The sequence below is a fragment of the Papio anubis genome, chromosome 5, assembly GCF_008728515.1.
Source record: "Papio anubis isolate 15944 chromosome 5, Panubis1.0, whole genome shotgun sequence".
Taxonomy (NCBI): Eukaryota; Metazoa; Chordata; class Mammalia; order Primates; family Cercopithecidae; genus Papio; species Papio anubis.
In genome coordinates, this window is record NC_044980.1 from 149,720,859 (window position 1) to 149,726,888 (window position 6,030).

Sequence of the window (6,030 nt, forward strand, 5' to 3'; positions counted from 1 at the left end):
GGCAACAGAGGGAGACTCCGTCTCAAAAAATAATAATAATAAATAAATGAGAGAGAGAGTGAGAAAGAGTGAGAATAGAGAATGGTGCAGATCTGCGCTGTCTAATACCGTAACCACTAGCCACACGTCGCTACTGAGCACTTAAAATGCAGCTAGTCAGAACTGAGATGTGCTTTAAACGTAAAGTGCATACTGAATTTTTACTGAATTCTGAAAACTTACAATGAAAGAACATAAACTCTCTCCCCCATTTTCTTTTTTGAGACAGGGTCTTCCTGTGTCACCAAGGTTGGAGTGCAATGGCGCGATCTTGGCTCACTGCAGCCTTGACCTCCCAGGCTCAAGCAATCCTCCTACCTCTCAGTCGCTCAGGTAGCTGAAACTAGAGGCACATATCACCATACCAGGCTAATTTTTGTATTTTTGTAGAGATGGGGTTTTGCCATGCTGCCCAGGCTGGTCTCAAACTCCTGGATTCAAGCAGTCTGCTCATCTCAGGCTCCCAAAGTGCTGGGATCACAGGTGTGCACCATCACGCCCAGCCCTCATTAATTATTTTTATCTTTATTCCATGTTGTAATGATAATAGTTTAGATGAATGGAGTTAAATAAAATATATTCTTAAAATTAATTTCACGGCCAGGTGCAGTGGCTCACGCCTGTAATCCCAGCACTTTGGGAGGTCTAGGCAGGCGGATCACAAAGTCAGGAGTTTGAGACCACCCTGACCAGCATGGTGAAATCCCGTCTCTACTAAAAATACAAAAATTAGCTGGGCGTGGGGTGGCGCGTGCCTGTAATCCCAGCTACTCAGGAGGCTGAGGCAGGAGAAATGCTTGAACCCAGGAGGTGGAGGATACGGTGAGCCAAATCCCACCACTGCACTCCAGCCTGGGTGATAAAGCAAGACTCTGTCTCAAAAAAAAAATTAAAATTAAGTAATAATAATAATATGCACATTTAAATAGATGAGCTCATACCACCACCACCACATGTGAATAGTTTAAATAGCCTTTTATTTTTTTCAATCTCACTGCTCTTTTTGTAAAAAGAGTCACACCTTAAGAAGAAATTGGAATGTTAATTCACAAGAGATTCATGACTATGAGTAGGTGAGTGACTTGGAATAACCTTTGCAAATGCAGTCTGTATGGCTGAGGAAAAGATACAGAGGCTCTATTAGGTTGGTGCAAAAGTTATTACGGTTTTTGCCATTACTTTCGATGGCAAAAACTGCAGTACTTTTTGCACCAACCTAATAGAAGCCTAAAATTAACATTTCTGATTGATACTCTCCCTTGCACCGCTTTTCCACTAAAAATCAAGCAAAATCCAAGCCCTCCTAAAGCTTAAGAACCTCCCAGCCAACTGGGTAGCTGCCTCTCTCCTTTGTCCCACTTTCCAACTGAGTTCCAGAAAATGATAATAGAAAATCTTAAAAGTGACTGCTCTAGGGCATCTCTACTTATCTCTAGAAGCATCCAGACTTTTTCAATAGAAATCAGGAGACAAAATTAATTTGTGTTCAGTTTAATTTTTTAAATCAATACATTATCATTGGAAGTAGACAGGAGGACCCTTTGAACTTCCAAATATATTTCGAGATGGTGGAAATGTTTTATATCTTGCTTGGGGTGGTATTAACATAGGTGTATATTTGTGGAATTTTATTTATTTATTTATTTATGTATTTCTTTTGAGATGAAGTCTCGCTTTTGTCCCCCAGGCTGGAGTGCAATGGTACGATCTCGGCTCACTGCAACCTCCACCTCCTGAGTTCAAGAAGTTCTCCTGCCTCAGCCTCCCGAGTAGCTGGGATTACAGTCGCCTGCCACCACGCCCAGCTAATTTTTGTATTTTTAGTAGAGACAGGGTTTCATCATGTTGGCCAGGTTGGTCTCGAACTCCTGACCTCAGGTGATCCTCCCACCTCAGCCTCCCAAAGTGCAGGGATTATAGGCATGAGCCACTGCGCCTGGCCTATTTGCGTAATTTAAATTGTCTGCTTAAAATGAGAACATTTTGGCCAGGCGTGGTGGCTCATGACTATAATCCCAGCACTTTGGGAGGCCAAGGTGGGCAGATTACTTGAGGCCAGGAGTTTGAGACCAACCTGGCCAACATGGCAAAACCCTGTCTATACTAAAATACAGAAATTAGCCACTGCACTCTAGCCTCAGAGACAGAGGGAAACTCTGTCTCAAAGAAAAAAGGAAAAAAAGAGAGCATTTTATTGTATGTAAATTGTACCTGTTTAAAAATTTATCTGCATGACTGCAGAATGAATAAAATTAATAAAAACAAAAATTCAATAAGTGATTTCCATATATACATTCGCTCATAACATTAAAAAAAAGAAAACAATTTTCATTTATATAAATTGATTTGATGTTATCTGAATCGATTACTGAGCAATTGACCTGCTTGGAATTTCTGCCTTAGGAATTCTAAATCTAGAAGTGATGGGCAGATAAAACACAGTCTACTTTACTTTTTTCAGTCTAAAAAGATGGGGGACTGTCCCCCTTTTCAGAGCCTGTGGGCTTTCTGTGGGCAGCTCTGGAAGAAAAATCCTAAGGCATTTCTAAGAGCAAACCACACATCCAATTTTAACGCATTGTTTTTTTATTTTAATGTTATATGAAGTTTTATTCTCAAAATATATTAAAACACACACACACACACACACGAAGGGACTAAGATGTTATTTCACAGCACTTGCTTGCCGCAGTCTTTATGAAGAACACAGTTCCAAATTAATGGACAAGTTCCTCCCTGTGCTCTAGGTCATTCAAAGAAGGCAAGCTCCTTTGTCAAATCAGGAGCTCCAGCAGCCTATCAGGAGCTCAGATGCCAGGGTGGGAGTTTCTCAGTGGGATCTAGTATTGCTAGAAGAGCCTTGCTTATACAGCAAAAGACAGGCACATGGGCCTCTTCCCTTAGACTGTATCTGTCTCATATGCTTGGGAACTGCTGTGCAGAACACCGGGTGTGGCCTGAGGCAGCGTATACATGGCCCCCCAATGCTAGTCTATATTGCGCTGTTTCTAATTTTTTTTTTTTTTTTTTTTTTTTTGAGACAGTTTTGCTCTTGTCCCCAGGCTAGAGTGCAATGGCATGATCTTGGCTCACTGCAGCCTCCGCCTCCCAGGTTCAAGTGATTCTCCTGCCTCAGCCTCCCAAGTAGCTGGAATTACAGGTGCCTGCCACCATGCCTGGCTAATTTTTGTATCTTTTAATAGAGATGGGGTTTCATCATGCTGGCCAGGCTGATCTCGAACTCCTGGCCTCAGGTGATCCACTCACCTCGACCTCCCAAAGTGCTGGGGTTACAGGCGTGAGCCACCTCGCCCGGCTGTTTTTAATTCTCTAAGTTATCATTTGCCATCTCCTGGGCCCTTTGTAGTAATTCCCCTCCCTTTTTTGTTTTTCTGTGTCCATCTTTCGCATTCCAAATAGTTGACGTAAAGGGAGATTCCACCTTGAAAACCAGGGTTCCAGTCCTGGTTTGCTGCCACACTCTACTGATGACCTTGATCTTGACCTTGACCTTGTCTTCATTTATTTCTTTGATGAGGAGGGCGGACAGAAAAACATTGCTATAGTGCTTAAAAATTTTTTTTTATTACAAAAGAAAATGGAGAAAATAATTCAAACTATAGCAGAAACATGAAAAAGGGAAAAGTGAGTCTTCACTATTTGTCTCCATTGGTAACCATATTCATTTGGGTATATTCTTCCATATTTTTAAGGCAAAATCAAATTCAACAGTTATATATACCATTATGGAACCCTTTTTTTTTTCCTTTGAACTTAACTACATAGCATTCTCTGATAAGTAAGTTCCATGACAGCAAGGATTTTGACTGCTTCATTCACTGCTATATTTCTGGAGACCAGAATAGTGTTTGGCATAAAGTAGGTGCCAATAAATATTCACTGAATGCGCTGGGTGTGGTGGCTCACGGCTGGAATCCTAGCACTTTGAGAGGCCAAGGCGAGCAGGTCACTTGAGGCCAGGAGTTCAAGATCAGCCTGACCAACGTGGTGAAACCCTGTCTCTATTAAAAACACAAAAATTAGCCAAGCACGGTGGTGCACACCTGTAATTCCAGCTACTCCAGTGAGCATCTGGGCAGGAGAATCGCTTAAACCCAGGAGGCGAAGGCTGCAGTGAGCCAAGATTGCACCACTGCACTCCAGCCTGAGCAACAGAGTGAGACTCTGTCTCAAAAAAAAAAAATTAAAAAAACAAAAACAAAACAAAACAGAAGGGGACCGAACAGACACATTCCTGGCTCCATGGAACTCCTAGTTGATCTGACAGGAAAAAAAAAAGAAGTACATAGTGCTTTGCACATAGTAAGCACTTAATAAGTATTTGTTGAATTAGCAAAAAAGCATAATGACAAAGCAACCTAATTCTTTTTACTTGCACCAGTGTATTGACATAACACTATAATCAATGGTTCCCTTATTGATTGTAAAAATCTCCGCAAACACCATTGCAATGATCGGCCTTGTACACATACCCCTATTTAAAGATTTTGGTAGGATAAGAATGTCTTTTGAGAGGGACCATCGATCTGCTTCAAATGTGTCCTGAAGTTTCTTCTCACTAGAATTTCACGACCTTAAGACACTTATGGGCTGGGCACGATAACTCACGCCTGTAATCCCAGCACTTTGGGAGGCAGAGGCGAGTGGATCACCTGAGGTCAGGACTTCGAGACCAGCCTGGCCAACAGGGTAAACCCCATCTCTACTAAAAATACAAAAAATTAACTGAGCGTGGTGATAGGCACCTGTAATCCCAGCTATCCGGGAGGCTTAGGTAGGAGAATCGCTTGAACTCAGGAGGTGGAGGTTGCAGTGAGCCGAGATTATACCATTGCACTCCAGCCTGGGTGACAGAGCAAGACTCTATGTCAAAAAAATTAAAAAGACACTTAAGATTAATTTTTTAGCCTGTATGAGCTGCTCCCTATAATTAATTTTGTAAAATGATCTCCCTTACGTATCTCCCTACAGAATGCCAGTCCCTCCCAAAACTATCTAGATGCAGCCCGACACTCTAATTCACACAAGACTGTCAGAAAGACTTCCAGAAACAAGCAGGCTGGCTACAGCCTTGCTGGCCAACATCTTCTGCATGCAACACAATCACAGCTTAGTCATCACCTGGGGAGGAGCAGTTTTTAGGCGGTGATAGGCCCACATTGTTAATTCATTCCTATGTGCTGAGGATGGCTCAGCAGAAAAAGGGAACTAGACAAAAGAGTAAGACCCCAACAAAGGCCTGAGCTGAACAATGTTGAAAAACAAAGGCCACTTTGGCCTGGATGAGAGTTAATGTGGGTCTGAGAGCAGTGGGTCACAACTGTAATCCCAGCACTTTGGGAGGTCGAGGTGGGAGGATCACGCATTCAGGAATTTGGGACCAGCCTGGCCAACATAGTGAACCCCATCTCTAATAAAAATACAAAAATTAGCTGGGTGTGGTGGCGCACGCCTGTAGTCCCAGCTACTCAGGAGGCTGAGGCAGGAGAATTTCTTGAACCCAGGAGGCGCAGGTTGCAGTGAGCCGAGCTTGTGCCACTGCACTACAGCCTGGGCAACAGAGTGAGACTCTGTCTCAAAACAAAGAGTGAATATGGAAGCTTCCGGGTATTTGTGAGTTCTCTAAGAAGTGAACTTGCAGAGTCACACTCTGTCTGAGCACTCTAATGGAAGTCTTCCAGAAAGTTACCTTTCTGATTAATTTTTTTGCTCCAGAAATATTTAGGCCGGGCATGGTGGCTCACACCTAAAATCTCAGCACTTTGGGAAGTTCAGGCAGGGGGGATCGCTTGAGCCCAGGAATTTGAGACCAGCCTAGCCAACATGGTGAAACCTTGTCTCTTCCAAAACTGTGCAAATTAGCCTAGCGTGGTGGTGCATGGCTATAGTCCCAGCTACTGGGGAGGCTGAGGCCGAAGAATGAATTGTACCCAGGAGGTCAAGGCTGCAGTGAATGAAGATCATGCCACT